Raw genomic sequence first — 22,189 nt, 5'->3', positions numbered from 1 at the left:
AACGGCATTGCACCCTTGACCTGTTCGACCATGTGCCCAGACAAACACCGGCAGCAGCACATGGGTAGGGTGAGTAAGCATGGCCACAACCAAGGGGAAGGGAGGAGAAACACGACATTCCTGTTTCCCTCTCAAAGGGTTCTCTGGAGGTTTCAGGAGATACGCCATGCGCTAATCCGTTCCTGCGTTTCTGCAGGAAAATAATCGGTGTGCAAACAGGCCTGAATAGTGCTTTTGCCAAACAAGTGTTCTCCCACTTTTTGTGCTTGCAAAGATGAATCACCACCTCCTGCAAGCTGTAATTTACTGGGAGGACATCAACCAGCTCTTTGTGGTAGGCAGGTGAAACCAGTGCCTCCCCACTTAATTGGCTGTTTTTCTTCAAACTCAAACATGGTTGACTAGCAGGATCTCACAAGGATTACCAAACCCAAAAGACAGATTTAGTAACATACTAGCTGGGTACGACATCACCCGGTGAAAAACAGGACACCTTTGGAGGAGTTCCTTAAATTCAAAAGCTTTGGTTTGCTCCCTCTCCTAACAGATCCGAATGACCCAATTCCCAAGAAATAAGATCTTGCCTTTACCAAGAAAACCTTCATTGCCAAAGGTCTCAATGTGGGCTGAGGAGGCATGAGTCAGATCAGATGCAACAAAGGAACATCAACACCTAATTAATAGGATGCATCTAGCTCCCCTCTTGTAAAAAAGCAAAATCTACACTATGAAAGAGAAAACATCTTGGATTCAGGCTTTAACAACATCCTCCCACGAAACTGTCTGTGAACAAGTGGCCCAACCACAGAGCTACTACACAGAAAGCCAGGCGTGACCTCCTCCAACCATTTTATTTATTTATTTATTTTTAAATTAACGAGCAGCCACACGAGCTCATCTGCACACAGTCCCTGTTGCGCATATGTGCGCGGCTGGACGGCACACCCAGAGATCACCTCACCGATCAGACCTGCGGGGAATTAGGTCTCAGAACACACTGTTCGTGAATTACAACAGCAGGTCCGGGCATGAGACCAGCTTCCCGACCCGACCAGGAGGGCACCAGCACCCAGCACGTGCTGCAGAGCAGCCGGATTGCCCTGGAAAACACAGACTGGATCCAGGCTACATGGCCTAGTTAGAATGGAGAGCATCCCTGCTGCTAGGACAGGAGAAACCTCTGTGCTGGCAGAGCACATAAGCACTTTTTGGTGCCTACGCATGTTTTAATGTCACTCTCGCTCAAACTAAGCAGTTTCCATGGGTAGGGGAGCAGGGGACACTGCTCCTTATTTCCTAGATTGTAAACGAGATCAAAAGCACTTCCTTAGTTTAATTTCTACATCTTGTTAATCCGCCACAAACACTCAGGTACTGCAATGCTGAGAGCCACACAGATGGGTATCTGAGCTGCTTATGGTGCTTCAGCTAAGGGAGAACAAAATCCCACCCCAAAGCTTGGACTAAGTGATTACACATTTCAAACGTCACTCAAGAAGGTCTACAGCTTCTTTTTATACACAAGGTCAGACTAAATGGAAACAACTGCCCTTCAGACCTGGTAATCTCTCTTTTTGCATACCCTGTAATTTCTGTCCCTTTCTGCTTACAGTTCTCCTCTGTTTCTGCTACTGGTTCAGACATTAGAAATAGTCAGGATATTTAGGACAATTCAGCTTAGATCAGCTAATTCATTCTACCTTCCAGGCTAGCGGAATCACTAAGGACTAGAAAATTCAGAGATGTCATTTGTCAAAGGCACTTTCACTGTATTTATTGTATTGATACAATGAGCTTATCAAGTGTTTCCCCATGGAAAGGCTATCAATGGAGATCCATTTTCCCATTACAATACATTGTCATTTAATGTACGCATATAGACTGACTGTGTCACAACATCACACATTTAACGAAGGAAATTAAGGACACGAAGGAGAGAGGAGGCATGAATTCCCCAAACACAGTCCTGTCCAGACAGTAGGAAACACTGAAAATACTGTCTCGTGTATTTGGAGCTGAGCCTTTCTGAATAAATTAGGACACATGGAAGGAAACTTTGCAAAGTGCCAAAAACGACTTGTCTGAAAAGAATTCAGTAAATAGATTCCAGCGTCTGACAAGTGTAAGCTGCACTGAATATTATCAGAGAGAGCAATACCTCTTAATCATGCGGACTGCTTTTCAAAATGGTATCTCCTACCAGCTGATGTCCAAGAAAGATCATCTGAAGGGTCCCAACCAGGCGAGACAGGGTCATGGCTGACAGATGCTGCCGAAGCAGAGTACTCAGAAGTCGTTGCCTGAACCTTATCAATGTGTTATTTATTTTCACAGAGACTCGTTCCAGATTGTATTTCTGGCACAAGGGGTAAGATCAAGAGCATTTCTTTTAAGAGATGAAGCTAATGAGGATAATTAACGCAACTCCTAAATATACAAACCACGCAGATAACGAGTCTCATTTGAATTTTGCTTTTCTAGCAAAAAGCAGGCGGATTGATCTGTCCGGTTTCATGGGACTTCTGCCTTGACAAAAAAAAAGACCAACACTCTCCCTTTTAGCTAAGGATCGATAACCAGGTCAGCAGTTTTCTCCAGTAATTTGAGGACAATTTAGGCCCTGCTTTAGCTTATTCCTTGGCTTCCACTGCTTCTGCCAAGCAGCCGGCACCCAGGAGAAGGGGGTGCCCTGTACCATGTACTCCCCCCAGGTCCCACAGGAACACAGGGTCATCCCCCCTTGCACAAGGGAGCAATGCAATGGGACCTTGACCCAAAATTCTCAGTTAAGACCAAGTTAGAACTTCAACTATGAGGTCTTTCAGAGTGCAGGACTTTAAAAAATCAGCAGATACTAGATAACCATACTCTCCATTGCAATGAGGGGGAAAAAACATGAATAACGCAGTATTTAATTTATTTGACTGGCTGAAAAAAAGACCCGGGGAAATAATTTAGTCCTTATGATCAATAGTGGCTGGCATTTAATCAACTTTGGCACAGGCCAACAACCAACTAAACGCTACGCGGATAGGGTCCCTCTCATGGTGCCAACATGCAGCAAGAGAGGAGAGAAGCCGGAAAGTCACAGCACGGATCGTATGATTTTTGATCCCAATGATTCACCTCAGCAGGAGACTTTCAGTGGAGACACAAGAGAGACTTCACAGACCACCCTCGGGGGCTGTTTACCTAAACCTCCCCTGACTGTACACACAATCATGTACTTCTTTAGAGTGTGTTCTCCCAAGTATTTGCTGAGTGGCCCAACATCCCCGCTGCTATGCTGCCTGAAAATTATCTTCTGGCCATCACCACATGGAGCTCTCACCGGCCTCCTGCCACGGACCTCACACCTACCTGCTCCTGGCCATCCCTGCCATTTCTTCCATCTCTGCAAGTCCACAACAGCGTGCAGGTCTTCAGCGCCCGGAGGAGAAAGGAGGAGGCATGCCTGTATTACAGCTCACCTCTTCCAGCTAAAGCAATCCATCCCTCTGCAATTGTAAAAGATTTACAGCACTCCGAGGAATCTCACATCCTGCATCGTAAGGCAGGAACCGCTCTGAACCCTCTGGCCGCTGAGAAGATATCCAAAAGCCTCATCTGCTAACAAATTTTGGCATTTGATGGGAGGCAGCAAATGGCACGCTCCCAGAGTCTCCTTTCTCTGCTCTCAATACTTTCTGAAAATGCATCCATACAGTTAGATTAATACGGATGATTTTTTTAAACTGGTTTTAAAATGCTTTCAATGCACATGGAAAAAAGAATCTATCATGCGGAATCCCTGCTGTTTAAAACATACTTTAAAAAGAACAGTATAGACTGTAATGGTCTATTATTCAGATGGTAATTCTGCCCAGAGGTCCCAGTGAGGCGAGGGATCCCTGTTAAGTTCCCGCCTGGCCATGCATATGGGTCTGACCTTTGCACACAAACCCATGTCTGCACCTACAAAGCAGGTCCCTATTCACTCATACCTGCATGTGCTGGCAGGAGACAGAAGGCATGCCAGCATTAAATACACTGCTTGCACTCAGGAGCTGTCATAATAGATCTTTAATCACTCAGAAGAGGACACCTATTTTCCTCGCTTTACATCCTCAATATTAAGAGGGACACCTCAACGTGTCCCTCTAGGGATGGGATACCTAGAGTTGGTTGCCACAGCCCAGGTTTGTGGCCACAATCTCAGATGCTCAGGCTCGAAACAGCTAAAAACCCAGTCCCTAACCCACTTCTATTCCCACAACACAGTTACCCCTTCCACCTCTTCCTCTTGCTAACAGACAAGACTTTCATACCTGCAGGGTCTGAACCCACACTTAGCCCTGCCTGCAGGAGCTGGCTTGAGTGGAGGAGCAGAGCAAAGCTCAGCACTGCCACCAGCCTGGGTACAAGAGACCATGGGACCACAGACACCTTCAGGGAGATGTAGTACAAGGTGCAAATAACTCTTACTCAACAGCCATGCCTTGAAAGCCCAGACTGAGTCAGCCCTATTTCAGGTCCAGGCAGCCTTTACTCATTTTCCTCCCCTCCACCTGCAGTGAGGACACCAACTGGCCCATCCTTGTGGTCTTTTTCCATTCCCCTCTTCTCTCAACGTACAAAATGTCTTTCATCATTCTTCCTTCTACGCACTATTCTGACCGTTCAAAGGCCTCCTCTCCACTCATTTCTTACATGGTGCACAGAGGTTATAAATCTACAGTGCTCTCTCAAAGACTACATTTTCACAAACAACCACATCCCAGTCATTTCCTCTCTGGCGTTCTCCGGCGCTTCCTGTTTATTCTGTATCTATCTTGTTTGGATTGCAAACTCTTCAGAATAAGGACTTTCCGCATTTTGTGTCCTCTACTGCTGGGAACACATGGCTGGCACCACCCGGTTCATAGCTTTTAAGGCCAGAAGAGACCACTGCAATTATCTAGTCTGACCTTTTGCATACCAAATGACAAATTCCATCCAGTGACTTCTGCATTAAGCCCCTGATAATCCTCAAGGAGGTACGCTGCTAACAGATGCTGATGACCACACCTTTTTTTTATTCAGCATTTTCCCCAATTTAGCTGCCTATTTAGCGTTTCTCTCCTTCATATTCAAATCCTTCCAATACTTTCAGCAATTATCCCACGTTCAAATTTTAAGAGACATTCTAAAATACACACTTACCGTATTTCTATGATGTCTACACTAAAACAGTTGTTAATTACTTATTATACTTTGCATTTGCCTAGTTTATATTTAATGTACTAGTACTGAGAAAAGATTTGTTCAAGAAAATAGAACTATAACATAAACCATAGACTTCAAATCCTGCTTTGAAGAAAGTATGTCTGTAAAAGATTAAAGAACTAAAATGATCTGAGAACAAAGTAATGGGAGAGAATGAGCTGATGGCATGCCAGGTATTTTTGTCTTAAAAATGTATATACAACAAACCTTTCATACACTCCGAATACCTGTATTAACTTCAATGTACAACATGCTATAAAATGATCTTCTTCTGAAGAAAAAAAAAAGATTAAATTCCTTTGAGCCAAGTATTAAAAGCATTCTTAAAGCAAACAGACACAAGAAGAATTTTCACAAAAAATCTGTTTTTCATCTGTTCAAAAAATGTACTGGCTTCAGCTAAAAGTCAATCAATCAATACCCAAAGAAGAAAAAAAAAAAAAAAGCTCTATCCAGTTATAAATATTTTTTTAACTACAATCATCTGGCAGTGGAGCACCACTGACCTAACTTCACGAGCATCTGTCAGCTGGTGATGGCCATGGTGCTGTCAGGAGAAGAAAACAGCAACTCCCTGAGCGTCAATCAGAGAGACTAGAAGCGACCCACCACAAATCACAGTCTGGAGGGGAAAAAAAAATACAAAACACGCAAAAAAACAAACAAACAAAAAAAACCCCTCCAAATCCCCCAAAAACAACATACAAGGAAACCTTAGAGCCTGCCCTGCCCTGCATGGTGCACCCAGAGCTCTCAGAGGCTGCAACATACCAAAAGCCTCTAAGTATGAGGTGCAACAATTTTACTCCATCACCACTAGGTGGTTATCCACCAAACTCAGATTTCATTATTTCTTCTAAAAAATATTACATTATCCCACTCATAGTTGAAGTTTCTATAAGCATGGCATCATACAAGGCGTGATATGAGGACAACAAAAGCGCTTCCCCAATTTTCTGTTAATTGCCATGACAACTCTGTTTATTTGGATTTAAACATCATCCTAGGATGTTCATAACGCCAACAGTGGGATGTAGCACAGCAGAATGGGAAAGGGAGAGCCAGCGAGACACTCATTTGGGTAACTCTTGTCCAAACCAAGGAAGGAAAAACTACAGTCAACAGCTGCAATGAAAAACACAGGGGGATTAAGAATCGAACCAAAACAAATACTCCTTGCCATTTGCACTTTTTTTAACATTTTTTTTTTTTAACCATCCTCTTGTGACTCCGGTGGCTGGGAAAGCCGGGAGAGCTCTGCCAGCCCCCCCTCGGCCTCCCCACCTGCCTTGGGAAGCGGGGTTTTACTCTGCCTCCGCGCCTGCTCCGCATGGCGCAGGGCGGCCGAAGGCACAGTGATTACCTGGGGATCTCCTGCGCTTTTGGTAACAATGGTGCCTCCACCTGTGCTCACAAATATCAGTTACTAAACAGCTTTTCGCAGGACGCTGGCGGTTACTCGCAGCGTTGTTTTAAAAAGCCCCGTTTCCCTGCGAGGTGAGACTAAAACGATATAAGCATCGCTCAGACCACCGTGGAACTCTGCAACAGCACCTAACTGTTACTGCCTGCAGCCCAGGGTGCTCTATTTGTGGGTGTTGGTACATGCTGGACCCCTCACCTGTCTACACCCTCCGCAGCAGCACCACCCGATAATTTCACAAAATGTCGGCAAGTCCATGCAAACCCTAGCAAGCGCAAGCTGAAGTGCACAAAGGCTCGGTGTCCTCGCTGTCGTCCCATGCCGCTGGAGTCTGTTGGATCCTGAGGGAGGGGACAAGGAAGTTTATGCCACCCCATCACGCCTTCACTGCCCCACCACCCGACCCCCCCAGGGGTATGCTAACCCCCATCACCGCGTTTCCCAAGCCCAACGCAGGTGCAAGTGCAGGATCTCAACCCTGCAGAAGAGCCAGCTTCCACCAGATTTAAGATTCAGCGATGCAGAAAAAAGAAAAAAGAAAAAAAAAGGAAAAAAAAAAGGAAGAAAGAAAAGAAAGAAGTAGCCTAATTTACAGTCCTGCCATGGTTAAGATGAAGAACTGAGCAATTGTTTTCGGACACAATAGGCAATTGTGGAAAGAAATGAAGAGAAGATCCTGCAGCCCATCTCGGAGACTACCCAGCAGCTTGGAAAATGGTCTGTCGCTTCATCCATCAGGAATTTTTACCACCCAACTGGCAGTAACGTGACCCCGGATGGTGGGGAGCGGACACGGGAGACCAGGACTGACTCCAAATCGGAATCGAACGACTTCACCCCTCCAAACACTGACCAATTTACCTGCACACTTACCAAAATTAACATTACAAGGAGATCACTTCCATTAAACACTCCACAGGCAAAGAGAGTTTTGCTATCTTTCGTTTTCTCCAGAGCGGCCAGAGAATCAGTGGAGCAAAGATAAGATAATTAGTTAATTGCCCCGGGCGTGTTGATTCCTCCTGCACCAGGGACTGGCTACTACCCTAGCTTCAACTTCTCCAAGTTTCCCATGGAGGATGCCTGTCCCTCCCACATTGGTGATTTTTCCTGCCTTGGAAGAGCTGAAGAACTGTTTTGTAGGCACCACCTATCACACACATACTGGACGGGGAATGTGGCAGAGGTATGGTGAGGTCCCATCTCTCCTACAGCCTCTGTGTTAGGATTGAGACATGCAGAGTTTAGATGCCTCTGTATAAACCCCACAGATGCAGCCCACCCTCCCCCCCCCCCCCAAAAAAAAAAAGAAAGAAAAGAGTCTTTTCAAGGGTTCCAAGGGACCCTCCCACTCTCCGTGCAGCACAAGGGACCCTGGATAGTCTCCACACAAGCCAACAAACATGGAAAGCCCCGAACTTGCAATTACAGCAACCCATGAGGACAGAGAGTTGCCACGGCTCAAGGTAGATCAGAAAGCACAGCAGAGCTCCGGCACGGCCCCGCGGTGTACCTGTGGGTCCAAAAGCCACCGTCACAGCTGCTATGTCTGGCTTGCTTAACGGCCCACACAGAACCAGTTTTGTTAGGGCTTTGTGGAGAGATGAGACATACAGGCCAAAGGCAAATGTCTAAAAACAGCAGCCGGGTGGGGATTATTTTTATTATTATTATTATTATTATTATTTTGGAGCTGAAGTGCTGCAGCAGCCTTTCTGACACAGAAAAATAAGTTTTCCACAGAAAATAGTATGCTTAGAAGGATCTGCACAACTAACATAACATCTACAGGTGCATCAAAAATAGCATTAACTTCTGAAGTGACTTTTTGGGACTGGTCAGGGCTTGGACTTATTGGTAAATCACAGCAGTCCTTCCTAAGGAAGCCACCACCTCTAGCCGCATCTGCGGAACAAATGCGTAGAGGTTAGACCTGCACGGCAAACCATTTCTCTAACAAATCACCCCAAAAATTTAGGACACGATGTATTTCATTTCAGTGACAGCTCTGCAGAGCATGGTTAGTTAATCTCACATTTAACCCCCTGTGCCAACATTTGCACAGTTTCCATTGCCGCGCTGGAATCTGCACATAATGCGATCTGGCTCGGTGCTCACCGTGCTCCCGGGATCAATTACCATTTTATACATCAGTGTTTCATTACTGAGACGTGAATGTCCTCCAGCCAATCATACCCTCAGCTCTGCTCTTCAAGAGTCCAATCTTTGAAAATTAGGTATTTGGCAAGATTTACTGTAAGAAAGGAAAATTGCCCGGCTCACACTGTTTTGAATACATCCAGCTCCATTCACAAATACATTCACATTGCAGTGGCCACTAGACATTTCCAGTGATGTGATTAAAAAGAAAGAGCGATGGTAATTGTGCAGTGGAAATGCACTCTCATCTGTCACTTCTCTTGGAAAATAATGAGCTCTCTTCCTCGTTACATTCACTGCGATGTATCTTCAGAGAAGTCTTATAGAGATTAATGCTCAATTGCTGTAAATGAGCTTAGCTTTATTTATTCTAGGAGAGGATCTGGCCCCAAAATCCCGATAAGCCATTGCTCCACCATCCTTATTAAAGGAAAATCCTATGCGGGAGCTAAGACAGGACTTTGGCCCCCGTGTCTCACCCGTAAATTCAGCGACGGAGACTTGGCATGCTTTATATCAACAAGCCGTGCCTAAGTGTGTACTTTAAACAAGGCTAAGACACAAGACAGCAAACACTATAAATCTTAGCACGATTAAGACAAATTCAATGTTTCCGCTGCTCATCTTCAGCTTTGCTGCCTCTTCCCCGGGCGCTGCGGGGGGGCTGCTCACCTCACACCGGCACAGGATACACGACACGGGAAAATCGCTTGCAGCGATGAAAACGCTCGGAATATTTGATCCTTGGGCAGCGGCTCCGTGGTGGAGGGACCGTCTGGGTCCCTGCAGGGCTGGAGGCAGCAGGGAAGGGAGCCGTGCCGGGGGGGAGGAAGACTCTGGGCAGCGAGAAAGAGCGCTCTGGGAAACCACTGCGATTTCAGCCGTCTGTTTTGAAACTGCAAGTGCTGTAAAGTGACAACACGCGAGCCACAACCACATGTTAGAGGGTTTGTTTTAAATCACGGGGTCAAAACAAGAATCCATTACAACTCCGCTCAACATTCCCGGGCTGGTATGCAGCGACGCAACCCACGCACGGCCACAGCTGTGGTAGCCAGGTCTTGAAAATCTGCTCCAGTGGATAGGAGAAAGCACCAGAAACAAAAACGAGGACCACGCCAGAGGTCCCACACGGGCTAGTGCAATCATCTCCACCCAGCCTTGCCCCTTCCCATCGCCATGTACACCCCAGCTGCATCCAGGTGGCAGGATAAAAATTGGCTGGCTGCTTGGGAAGGATTTTTTGCACAAGATTCACGGTTCAGCAGAATTGAGGCTCAAAGCCTCTTAACGCTGGCCACCCAAAGTACAGGCGTTCCCTTAAATAACCCTTGTTGAGAACTGGGTTCTTCCAAACGTGTGTGGAAAGTAATAGCACTTCAGGCAGAAAATTTTTTTAACTAAGTGATAAAAACCCTCTACCGTGCAACTCAAATGGATCAGCCTCTACAGATCCAAGAGCCATTAAAATAAAAAAAAAAAGAAAGAAAACCATACACTGAGAGACTGATAGACAAATGATTAAATAGTAATGACCCAATAATACGGCTTTTCCATGACTTTACCAGAGATTCTGTGAATGTTGGCATTCCAATGAGCAAAGATGTGCAGATCAGCAGCAGGGAGCAGATGCCAGGCATTAAAAAATAAAATTAAAAAAAAAATCCTACCTTTAGATGATTCTTTAACAGAAAAAGATCAGTTGAATACAGACTGCTTCTCCACATATTAATACAAGAACAAAACTCTAAATTGCCTCTTCAAGTAGGCACACAGAGAGCAAATTGTCACATGTGGATTTTTGTGGCTGGACAGCAAATGCTGTTTATTTTCAAACCAGCGTAATCCGGACTCGCACTGCCTCAGCTGAGCATCTCGCAGATGCCACCGAGTTTCTAATCCCCCACCGAGCCATCAGGAATGGCTTGTTTGCTCATGTTACCTGCTGGGGTTCTCCAGGTGCTTTAAAGCTACTGAACACAGGAAATACAGCCGTTAAGAGTGGATTTGAAATACCTTACCTCCCTCAAATGCTGCCCTTAGTGACCATCATGCGAGTACAGCCTTCTCTCTCTGATACATGTGTGTGTTCGTGAAACATATAAAGCTAATGCCCTAGATCTGTCGCGTTCTCCATTAATAATTCAGATTATTGGCCATTTTAGGCATATATGATCTGTGCTTCAAAATGTAGCTTTTTTTTTTTTTTTTTTTTTTTTTTTTAGAAAAAAAATGACCCACTTGGTGTATTCGCTGTTTTTAGAAAGGGGTGTGCTGCCTGCTCAAAGCTCTGGAAGACCACGGTACTGCTATCCCAACTGGAACTGAGCTTGGACGAGGCCCACTGAGATGATCTGTTCCGGTCTTTTGGCACTAGCCATAGAGGAGGACACAGATGAAGGTTTTCAAGACCATTTCTGCCAGATAACACACTCAGTTAAGCGAGACAGTGAAAATACTATTTCAGTAATGCCTTCAATGCTTAGAGCTGACAGAATTGATAATTTTCAGCTCCAGTCATTCCTACAGCTAATACAAGTATAAATTAAAAACGCCATCCTCACTTTACGTTCAAATCACCAGTTTCATGTATCTATAATTTTTCCATGGGTTTTCTTTTTTTTTTTTTTTTTTTTTTTTAGAGGAACAAAATCTTCTCCAGGAACTGTTAAGTGTTGATAATAACAGACCAGAATACAAAGCCATTTTTCACCCTCCAAGAGGAAATACTTAACATCACGGCTCTGACACATGTACGGTTGTTGCCAACACCCTGCACCCTGTGGATCACCCACCAGCCCAGCTCGCCCATCCATCCTGTTTACTATTTAGGACTGACTTCTTTAGAACCAACCCAAGCCCCACCTCCCGAAAGCCAGAAGAGCAGCTTGTGCAGATGTTGAAATTCTGGTGAGAACGACAAACTATAAACAGATTTCCTAAACGATCTGCTTTGGGACGGTCTTATCTAGCAATTCCGCTAATTCCCTTGGTAGGGAAAGTAGGGGAGCGCGAATGAGATCTGCAGACGACAGATAGCTGGGAAAGTCTGTGAGCTCGGAGGATGGGCAGCAGTTTACTCAGAACATTTGAGGACTAAAACAGCCGACAGGAGGTACAGCTTACAATAAAGCCAAGCACAGTTGTGCACTTTGGGATTAAAGAAACATGTTCTGCAGTTGGAAGTGATATAGAAAGACTTCTGTGGTTTAGTGGCTCATGGCAGGAGTGTAAAAAAGCCAGATGTTGCCCGAGGTCTCGGTGAGGAAGCGGAAAATACACAAGACACCAGGAAGGTCTCAGCTGGAACGATGTGCAATTTCAGGTTACTGGGTTCAAGAAAGATTAAGTGAAACTGGAATAGTGCAAGAAAAGGTCAGGGGGATGACCTCTCTCACGAGACAAAAAGACGTTGGCTTTGCTACTGGGGCAAAATGAAGGCTGTCCTTGGAGGGGAAAAGGAAAGATACAGCAGTATGAACCACCCATAAAGAGGTTTAGGCTGGAACTTGAAAGGAGGCTTATATCCACCAAAAATCTACAGCATTGTTGCCTCAGATGGCCCAAAACAAGGCCAACCATGCAGGAGGTCCAAAGCTGGTCCTGACAACACACCTCCTCACCATATATACAGCCCCATGAGCCCACCATGATCCCATGAGTGGTGCAGGAGCCGCACCACTACCCCAGGATCTCCCAGACCTTCCTTCACCTGCCACGAGGTCTTGTGCTGTCACCAGCAGGACATGGTGTTTAAGTGCACGGAGAGACCAGACACACGCTACTGATACACAATAAAAGCTGCTTTGGATACTGATAGGCTTCCCAAGTCACTACGCAGTGAAAAGGGGATGACTTTTCCCCAGAAAACTTGAGGTTAAGCCCAAAACAAGTGCAAGGAAGACGATGAAGGAAGGCTGGTGAAGAGCTCAGCAGTTCACCTACGAAATGACTGGGGGTTGAAGAGAAACACTGCTGAGGGAAAGGAGACAGTTGATGCTTCAGAAGAGATGAGATGGTTACAGCTGAAGGCTTTAGAAACCATCACTGTGATAGCAAGCGATTCGCTATCATGGCTGAATTACCCCTCTATTCCCCGACACTGCCCAATAAAATTAACAGTGCAGGCAGGTTCAAACGAGGGCATTTTACAATCTTGCCACTCCAAATTAATCTCTGTTTCAAAGGAAAAACATGAAGTTAAAAAGAGGGGTCGGGGGAGAGCAGGAAAACATAGAGGCTAATTAATGTCAATCACTATAAAAACCCATGACTGATGCTTTTGACACGACCCTTCCAGACAGTGTTTCTGCAGACAGTCAGGGCGAGCGTGAGACGGGTGCAAGAGTGCCGCATGAGAAGTGGGATCAGGCAGAATGTGCCTGGAAACCCACACAACACAAAACCATTTCGCTCAGGTATTTATATCCAAATACCTTTCCAGGAGTCATTAGTCAGAAGTTTATAGAAACACAAATGCTCAGTTTCCCTCTATTCCTTGACCATGACCTGTTGCTTTAATTTTACTGCAACTTTGGGACTGGTACACCAGACATTCCCTTCGTTAGGTAGAATTCAGAAAGTCTTCATTGCAACACCAACAACAAAGCACAAAGATTTCCTACTCTTAACTAAGCACTGGCAGGAGGCTTTGCTAAGCAATGGGACTCCACACTGGAAACTGCTCTTTTATTACAGCTTTTGAGATCTGCATTAAATTATAAGCACTTCTATGAAGTGTTCTTCAAACTACCACCATGTGTCCCCGTGTCCCCCAAGTGCTCTCTTGCAATTCACCTACAACACAAACAACTGCCTTTGGCCAACTTCGTGTTTGTTTTTAAAGGGCAGCTGAGCTCATGGAAGACAATATAAGGCGTATTTCTCCCTGTTCCTCCAGGAGTGCCCTGGCTGCTCAGCCAGCTGCTGCACTTTGCAGGCAGCTGGACTCTCTTAAATTTTACTTTTAATGGCAAAGCCAACTTTTCAGCCATGAACCAGATTCCAGTTGAGCTTTCTGCATCCCTCACAGCTGTTTCCGGAAGGCTGCTCAATTAACGTGGCTGAGTGGCGGCTTCTTTAGAAGTTCCTTCCCCGGAGGATAACTTCAGAAACCATCTTGGCTGGTCTAAACTTCTGCTTTAGAAGCTGCACTGGAAGGCGCTTCACGGTTTTCAAGTGAGAGCAACACTTTAAAAGGATTGCAGCAGCTGGACATGAGACACTATCTGCCTTTATCCAAAGTTTAAAACAGAGCCTACAGCTAGGAGAGAACAGGCACATTCCTGTACACTGGTGTAAATCACAAATAATTTCATGTAAGTCCAGCTGGAGAGAGCAGCCTGAAGAGAGGTTCTCCCTGGAAACCCTGTAACTTCTGAGCTCCCTTGAAAGTGCCCAGCGACACCTCAAGCAGTCAGAAGACACCAATGCATGGACAAACGCATGCCTTCTCTACAAGATGCAAGCTACCTACCTCAGGTCACTTCCCCTTCCAGCAGGCACTTCACAGAGGTTTTCCTTTGCTGCCTCTCGCAGATGTGTCCACCTCCCTAGAGAAGCATTTCTCCGCCCCATCCACAAGCCTTTTCTCACTCTTTCATCCCTGCTCAGCCATTCAGACTCCAGCCCAGGGAATTCAACAAGGCACCACAGTTTTAAGTCTTCAAGACCTCTTGCACCAGTGCTGGGTCTTGTTAGGCAGGTGGTGCCTGGTGGTTCCTACCAAATCCATTTTACTTTTTTCACCCTTATTTCATGAACAACACAAAAAAGCTGAGGTGACTTCATGCAGAAAGCATTTCTACATCCTTCACAGCTTTCCTCCCAGGAGATCTACAAGAAATAACTTCCCTTTGCTGAAGAAAGCAACTTTCCCCAGCTTCTTATCAGTTGGCTCATCATCAACCAAGCAATGGAGAATTTACACCAGAGATACCACTTCACCAGAAGCAGTCAACAAACAAACCCGTGCTGCATCCGAACCCAAAAAGGCACAAGTATCAGCTCAGCAAATCATGCTTATCCCTAGGTCACTGGTCAAGGCCCACAGAATCAAAAAGTCACTTTCAATAAATATTTTCACATTAAAGAATCTGGGAAAGAGCCAGACACTTCATCCAGTTGGATGCATACCCACTATAAGCCACGCAGTCCCCAATGGTTATTTCTTCTCTGAAAGCTGGTCTCTTAGCAAGTCATTTACATCTCGTGTTCATTCATATTTTAAACAGCTCTTTTAAAAGCTGTTTCCTACATGTCAGTGTGTTTAAGGATCTCCATAACTTTTCACTTTGCCTGCTGTACCCTCCTCCCCTCTGCTCTTCCAGCTTTGACCTAGAAGAGCACAAGAGCTGTAACTGGATCAGTCCACCTTGCAAAACATCCTGTCCCCAAAAGAGGAAGTTCAGTGTTCAAAGAGACAGGACAAAGATCTTTTGCCTGGTGTAGTTACTCCCTCCTCGGGCTACAAGACCCTCTGTGAACAAGCAGCACAGAAGTCTGACCCCACCAAGGCATTCCTGACCATTCCGGGCTATGGACAAGAACTTGAAAATGTGTTTCCTTCCTGTTCAGGAGGGTGAGATTCCTGCTCCTCTCCACAACTCCTGTGTCAGCAACATTGCTGCTGCCCTGCTGCTCTGCCAGCGCACCAGCAGCTGCGGGGATTTATGGATACATTCCCTGCCTATTTCATACATACTCACAGTAGTACTTGGAAGACTTGCCACAGTTTCTTGAGACAAAAGGTCAAATTCTGCAAGTTACTGCAAATCTCCAGCTCCAGCAGAATTCACCTGGAGCCAAGAGCTTCTCCATGCTGTAGGGAAGCACTTGAGATGCTGTGGGACAAATCAAGTGGACTACGCCAATGTGAACCCAAGTCTCCAGAAAGCAATGCTGGCAGCTACGCAAACAGCCTTCCCCTTGCAGTGTTCAACCTACCTTCCAGATTTACATTAGATTTGCATAAAATTGGATTTAACCCATCACCCTTTTCAGGAGAAGAGTTGTATACAAACTGTTAAAACATGGCAATGGTATGGCATGCCTGAAAGCCGGCACGCCTGGGCCAGCTCACTCCAGCACAGGGCTAAGCAAACACAGCCACAGCGCATCCCATGCCAGCCTAGGAGCAGCAGAGACACTTTCTCCTAACGTTATACGGATCTACTTGACCTGAGCTGGCTCCACACTGAGACAACCCGGAGTGCTACAACCACCTTCCCACAGCCAGAAGCTCTGGAGATGCACCTCTGGGCCACCAGGTGGACTAAGGCTGGGTTCCAAAGCTGAGGCATTTCCATGCACCCCAGTTTTACACAACTCTGGAAAAGGGACCGGGACCTGTGCCAGCTTTTGGCTTAAGTGACAAGTGACTTCAGTCACTGATCACTCAAGATTCACGGAGCCCTCTGCAGAAATGAGAACATTTGCCCTGAATCCTGGGTTAAGCTCTCACTCACTCACTACGTTTTGGATTACAATAACAGAATTCCACTGTGTATTTTAACTAAATGTATTATTCCTCATCGGCAGCCTCAGGCTCTTGCAAGCCTTTAGCCTAGCAAAACACCGAGTGCATTTACTCCAGAAGTGACGGCATTCCTACAATGAGCAAAATGCTTCCTGTCCATCAGGTAGAGCAGATGTTCCGAATCCTGCTCCGCAGGTTGCACACCACCTCGCAGGCTTCACTGAGAACCAGACCTTTTGGACGGAGCAACAGTGACCACGAGGCAAGGTCTGGAGGAGGGGGAGAAGGAGGAAGGGCAGGGAAGAAGAAAAGCGACAGGACTCTGAAGAAACGTGCCTCAGCCTACAGCAAATGAACGCACGTGTGCATGAGTTTGTGTGTGAAGTCAGGGCGTATCGAGATGAACCAAATTTCACTAGAGTCCTTGCGGACAGGATTTTCAAGAGGCTGGGTGTAGGCAGCTCCCCAGTTAAAGCCTGTGAAGGATTCTTCAAGGGCTGCTGCCTTTCTCCTGTCCTTTGCGAACCCACAAAACCACCCATTTCTATCCCCACATGTCAAACAGGCTACTACCTCAAGTCCTCTGCAATCACAGCTCTACCAGGACTGCGGACTGTACCTTAAATTAACTTCCAGGACAAGTCAGAGAGAACACAAGTTGACTGTTGTATCCCAGGGCTGGAAGGAGGGAGGCGGGGGGAAAAAGCCCCACACCCAAAACCAGCCAACAACTCTTTTACGCCAAACGAGCAATTTTATTAAGGAAATAACATCTGAACAAGACGGCGCACACACACGTTCTGCAGCTGGAATCTCTTGTAGCTGATGCGTCTCTTGGTGATACGTAAGTCGGAAAATAATTCAGCTCAGCCTTGGAAGGCTGGTGGTGGTGGCTCTGTGGTCGCAGCAGGCGCAAAGCATGCTAAAAAGCTAGGCGCAGACTTCAGAAGATATACTGAGCAAATCTGATGAGAAGCACCTTTTTTTTCCTCTGCAGTGGACTCGGTGGACATAACACGCTTTCAGAGACACACCGATGTTCAGCCGCAAGGGAGAGGTTCTGGATGACTGGAGAGAAGCCCTGGGCCACCACAGCTCACGAGAGGCTGTCCTCTTCCCAGGGACTCCCCCACTGCCAGACTGCATGTGTGAGGGGGAACATCGCTGCATGCAAACAGGGAACGCTGTGCACTAGGGCAAAAAAACCCTAGTGTCCGTAAGGAGGGCTATATCCACTATGACTGAGCTCCAGACCCCTCCCTTGGCAAGGAAAGATCCATGGCATTTCCATTCCTTAGGATTCAAAGAAAGGGACAGTGCCACACAAATTAAAAAAAAAATAAATAGGTAACACCCACACCACACCATGGTGTCTTCATCAGTTCTTACCCCAATCCCTCCTCACTTACCATACTTTAAACAATAATAACAAGGCATTAAGTGGCACTGACAAATAAAGACCTATTTAGTATTTGCTGGAATACACAGGACATCTACAGAGAAACAAAAGAGATCTTTGCAATTTCACATATCTGCCAGCTCCAGAGCGTTACACCTTACTGCTCTGCTCCTCCCAACAGCATCTCAAGGGCTGATGGTCAGTGCCAGAACAGAGCCTGCCACCTCCTCCCTTCTCTTTGGGGCACAGTGGGTAGATACAGAAGTCTGGCTGTCATGGGGGGTGAGTAGATACAGAAGTCTGGCTGTCATGGAGAGGACAGGTATCCTGGTTCTACGGTCTGGTTAAGGCTCTTTTTCTCCTGTCTTTTGCACTTGAACAAAGTTTTCTCCACTAAAAACAGGGCATGCAGGAGATCCCCCACAAAGGAAGGATCTTACTGTGCTTGCAGAATGGGATTCCCTCTGCTCACACTCAAAGTCCACGCATAGTCATATATCTGCTAAATCACAGCAAGGTCCTTCCATACTGCCACAGGTTTTCTATTTCAAGTGGATTAATAATTTGCAGGCAACACACTTTCCTGACCATGCAGAAAAATCATGACATAAAGGATGTATCATTAACACATTTCCACCAAAAGATCACGCACAGAGATATATCAGGCAAGATGACTAACCCTTCCAGCAGATCCATGCGAGGAATGAAATACTAAATTATGGTTTTCTAAATACCACGATAATATTTAGTCACTACGTCAAAAGTCTTCCCAAGACATAAGCAGAAGTAACACAAGAGACATGCTCCCTTCCCATGCAAAAAGCGAGGACCTAATTCCCACTCCAGTTGGAAGCTGCAGGTGCCCTGCTGCAACAGATCCCAAGATCACAGTTCGAGTCCAAGAAGCAGCTTCCATCACTGTTCTCGCCCACCTTTTACCAACACCACCCGGAGGCTTCCCACCTCTCCACAGCCCCTCCATGAAGGGGGATCCCCTTTTTGAGCCAGGAGATGGAGCCAAAGAGACACTCCCTACCGTGAAGAAGGGTGGGATGTGGGGTAAAGAAACTGGGGTAGAGAACGCCGATTTCTACTGTCAAGAGTGCTACTATCAGTCGGTATGAAACGGCAACCCACAATAATGCTTCAGGATGCAAGAGACAGCTGCGTAACTCACAAAACAGCTCGAGAAAAGTTAAAACACCATCCACCTGAGCCAGCAAACACCAGCTACTCTTCTTATTCAACAATTTGAGAATGCTTTGGAATTAAAAACTTAGGACGCATACATGTTTCTAACAACCACGCTGACCAGAGGTGTTAGGCATTAGAAGTACTGTCAGGAAAGAAACAAATGAACCTTTCTCATCGGAACTGCTGCTGTTCCAGACTTTAATCCATGGTATTTCTGAACAGTGCAGGGTCCACTTCAGCTTGTGGATGCATTCATAAAACCTAGAGTTTTGTGGGCTGAATGGCACACACAGAGAGCGCACTGTTGTGCAACACAATACTTAAGACGTTTCCCATCTGCACTCCATTTCAAAGCATATTTTACTTGTTAGCTTCATTTAGAAGGTCCCCCCAGTTCCGCTGCAAGAGAGGACCCTGCCAAAACGCAGGGCTGAGCAGAAGCATTGAATCTGTATCAACATAAAGTAAATATGAACTAAGAACGAAGTGCGCCTATGCCCTACATGTACAAAACCCACTAAACACCAACAGACTTTTGTTTGCTTGAGGATTAGGAGATATTTAGAGAACATGATGGCTGTGGCACTTGAATGCCACCAAAAGCTCTCCTAACTGAAAGCCAGAAATCATGATTTAGGGAAGTGATAATTCAGCTCTATTTTTTGCATCCAGTTGGAAGACAATATATTTTCTTTATTAAAAGCCTTCAGTGCACGAGCCTGCCAAGCGAAGCTCCTCTGCAAGGCTTTCAGCAGCGCTTTCATTTTAAAAATCTGGTATTCATGTGTCCTCCAGGAAGGCGTTTTGTGCCTAGAGTTGGGGAGGTTTTCCCCAAACGAACTGCTCGGCGGTTTCGGACCCAGACCCGTCCCCACGGGAGACCCGACGCTCACGCCACACCGCACCCAAAGTTTCTGCCCAGCCCCGAGCCAGGAGCCCCCAGCCCGGCTCGGGGTGGGGGGGTCTCCGCACACGGCGCTGCAGCGGCTCCCGCGGGGCACCCCCGCCACCGGGACACATAACCCCCCCGGGGCCGCCCGGCAGCCGCACCGCGGTCCCGTCCCCCACCTTCCGCGGGGTCCGCCGCGCACCCCCGCCCCGCTCCGGCCACCGACACAACTTGCGGCTCCGCGCCCCGCGCACCTCTCCGCGCCTCCCGTCCCTTCGCCGCCGGGCTCAGCCTCCCCGCAGCAGCCGGCGGCCGCGGCTGATCCCCGCCCGCAGCCCGCTCATCCGCTTAATCACCTGCCGGCACCGAGCCGCGGAGCCGCTGCGCGCCGGCGGAGGCTGCTGCCGCCTCTGCCGCTGCTGCTGCTGCTGCTGCTGCTACTGCCGCCGCCGGCGGGGAGGCACCTTCGGCGGCGCCGCCGCCTCCCGGGCGCGGGGCGCGGCTGCAGGCGGCCACGCACGGCCCCGCGCCGCCGCCCCGCCCCGCTCCGCGCCCCGCCGCGCCCCGGGACCCGCGTTGCCGCCCCGCCCCGCGCACCGCCCCGCGCACCGGGACCCGCTGCGCGCACCGCTCCGCGCACCGCTCCGCGCGCACCGCTCCGCGCACCGTCGCGCGCCGGGACCCGCCCCGCGCACTGCCCCGCGCACCGCGACCCGCGCCACCTGCCCCCACTGCACTGCGCCGCACCGCGCCGCGCCGCGGGACCCGTGCACCGCACCACACCGCACCACAGCACACAACGGGACCTGCGCCGCCGCACCGCTCCGCGCACCGGGACCCGTGCACCGCACCGCACCGCACAACGGGACCTGCACCACCGCACCGCGCGCCGGGACCCGCACGGAACACCTCTCCACCCCGGCGTGCCCGGCGTCCCGCAGGAGCCCGCGACATTGCCGTAGCGTTGTGTGTCCCACCACCACCCAGTGCCCAGTGCCAGCCCCGGCCCCTGGCTGCATCCCCCATCCCGGTGACCACCCTCTCCCCGGAGCAGCCTGGCTCTGTCTTAGAGGACCTTACACGGTGTTTCTCCCTCCCTACGCACTTGCTCCATCCAAACCTTTCTCCTGCTGAAAGCCATCCCGCATACTTTGGCCCCGCTTGGAAAATGATCCCACTTGGGGTATCCCAATTAAAATCCCCACTGCCGCCTCCACACAACAACAAGGGGCTGTTTTCTTCTGATGCGTCTTTATCACAGGCTGTCGTTTAACATCTCACGGCCATTTTTCAGGTGTGTGGCAGCCAGTTCCCGGCAGGCCTAACACAGGTTATAACCAATATTGCATTTTTTACTTCTAGTGTCTCAACTACGCAACCGTGGTCAGAGTCATCTTTTAATGACAGAAGTTCTGGCCTTACACCAGGGAACAACGCCTTCCTGTAACTGTATTAAAAAAAAAAAAAAATTATTATATTTGCCCAAGGAGTGAGCAGATCAGGCTGTAATCAAGATAGACAAGGATGAAACTCTTCCACTGAGCCCCATGCTGCATTCAAGCAGTCTCTTAACAGCTTAGCTTTGCTCACAGGAGTCCTGGCTCTCATATACAGTACTACCCTACACAGAAAGAACCGTCCCTCGTGTTTTTCAGAATTTTCAGCGTGCTTTTCAGCCTTCCAGGAGTTTAGAGGGAGACAGGAGTTCAGAGGGAGACAGAAGACTCCAGGCTTTGTTCCTTGGAGCAAAATGCACAGCCTGGTGTCAGTGCCTCAGCTCCCAGGCAAGCAGGTAGTTAATTAGGTGTCAAAATTGAGCACACCAACAGTTAACATAGCTAGAGCTAATCCTTGGGATGTGCCTCTTTCTGGGGCTCAACACTGCTAACCAGGAAATGCCTCCCTTCCAATCGTGATTCATGGCCTGACATCTCCTGAGGAAAAAAAAAAAAACAAAAAACAAAAAACCAAAAAAACCACCCCCAAACCCAACAACTCATAAGCCCCTTCATTTAAAAAGCAGAGATAAGATTTTGAGCACAGTGAGAGGAGTAGGGTGTGATGGCTGTGTCCGTCCTCTGGCAGCACAGGGATTGGGGAGCTCATCTGGGGTACGGACCGCAAGTTCTGTGTGAGAGGAGAGAAATGCGCACCAGCGGTATTTCCCTAGCACTGTCTCCCTGGGAAAATAAGTAGCCTCCAGACGCCTCCTGCCTAAGCCCTCTCCGTCACCTCTTCTTTTAACTGCATTCCTCTGTGCAAAAGAGAATCCAAAATTCAGGACATTCACGTGGGAGGAGAGGTTGTCCTGAGTCCCTGCCCTAAAAACTGCATTGTGTCCACAACCCGGTTATTATAACAATACAAAAGAGTTTTGGAGCAGGAATCACAGCCTGGGATGCC

At 47.7% G+C, this 22,189-nt stretch overlaps 1 protein-coding gene across 4 annotated transcripts in view; it reads right to left on the bottom strand.

Annotated features, from left to right (window-relative positions):
• The window catches only part of PDZD2 (PDZ domain containing 2), a 147,240-nt gene that overhangs the window by 103,422 nt on the left and 21,629 nt on the right, over nt 1–22,189 (bottom strand). The window contains exon 1 of one of the 4 annotated variants that reach the window (XM_054185693.1): nt 20,041–20,161. The exons of the other annotated variants lie outside the window; for them this stretch is intronic. The gene's annotated coding sequence lies outside the window, so the exon portion shown is untranslated. Of the gene's footprint in view, nt 1–20,040; nt 20,162–22,189 lie in introns of those variants that run through there. 4 annotated transcript variants of the gene reach the window in all.

Source organism: Rissa tridactyla, chromosome Z (genome assembly GCF_028500815.1).
Source record: "Rissa tridactyla isolate bRisTri1 chromosome Z, bRisTri1.patW.cur.20221130, whole genome shotgun sequence".
NCBI classification, from domain to species: domain Eukaryota; kingdom Metazoa; phylum Chordata; class Aves; order Charadriiformes; family Laridae; genus Rissa; species Rissa tridactyla.
The sequence above is the reverse complement of the archived record's forward strand: the minus strand, read 5'-3'. Positions and strand labels throughout refer to the sequence as shown.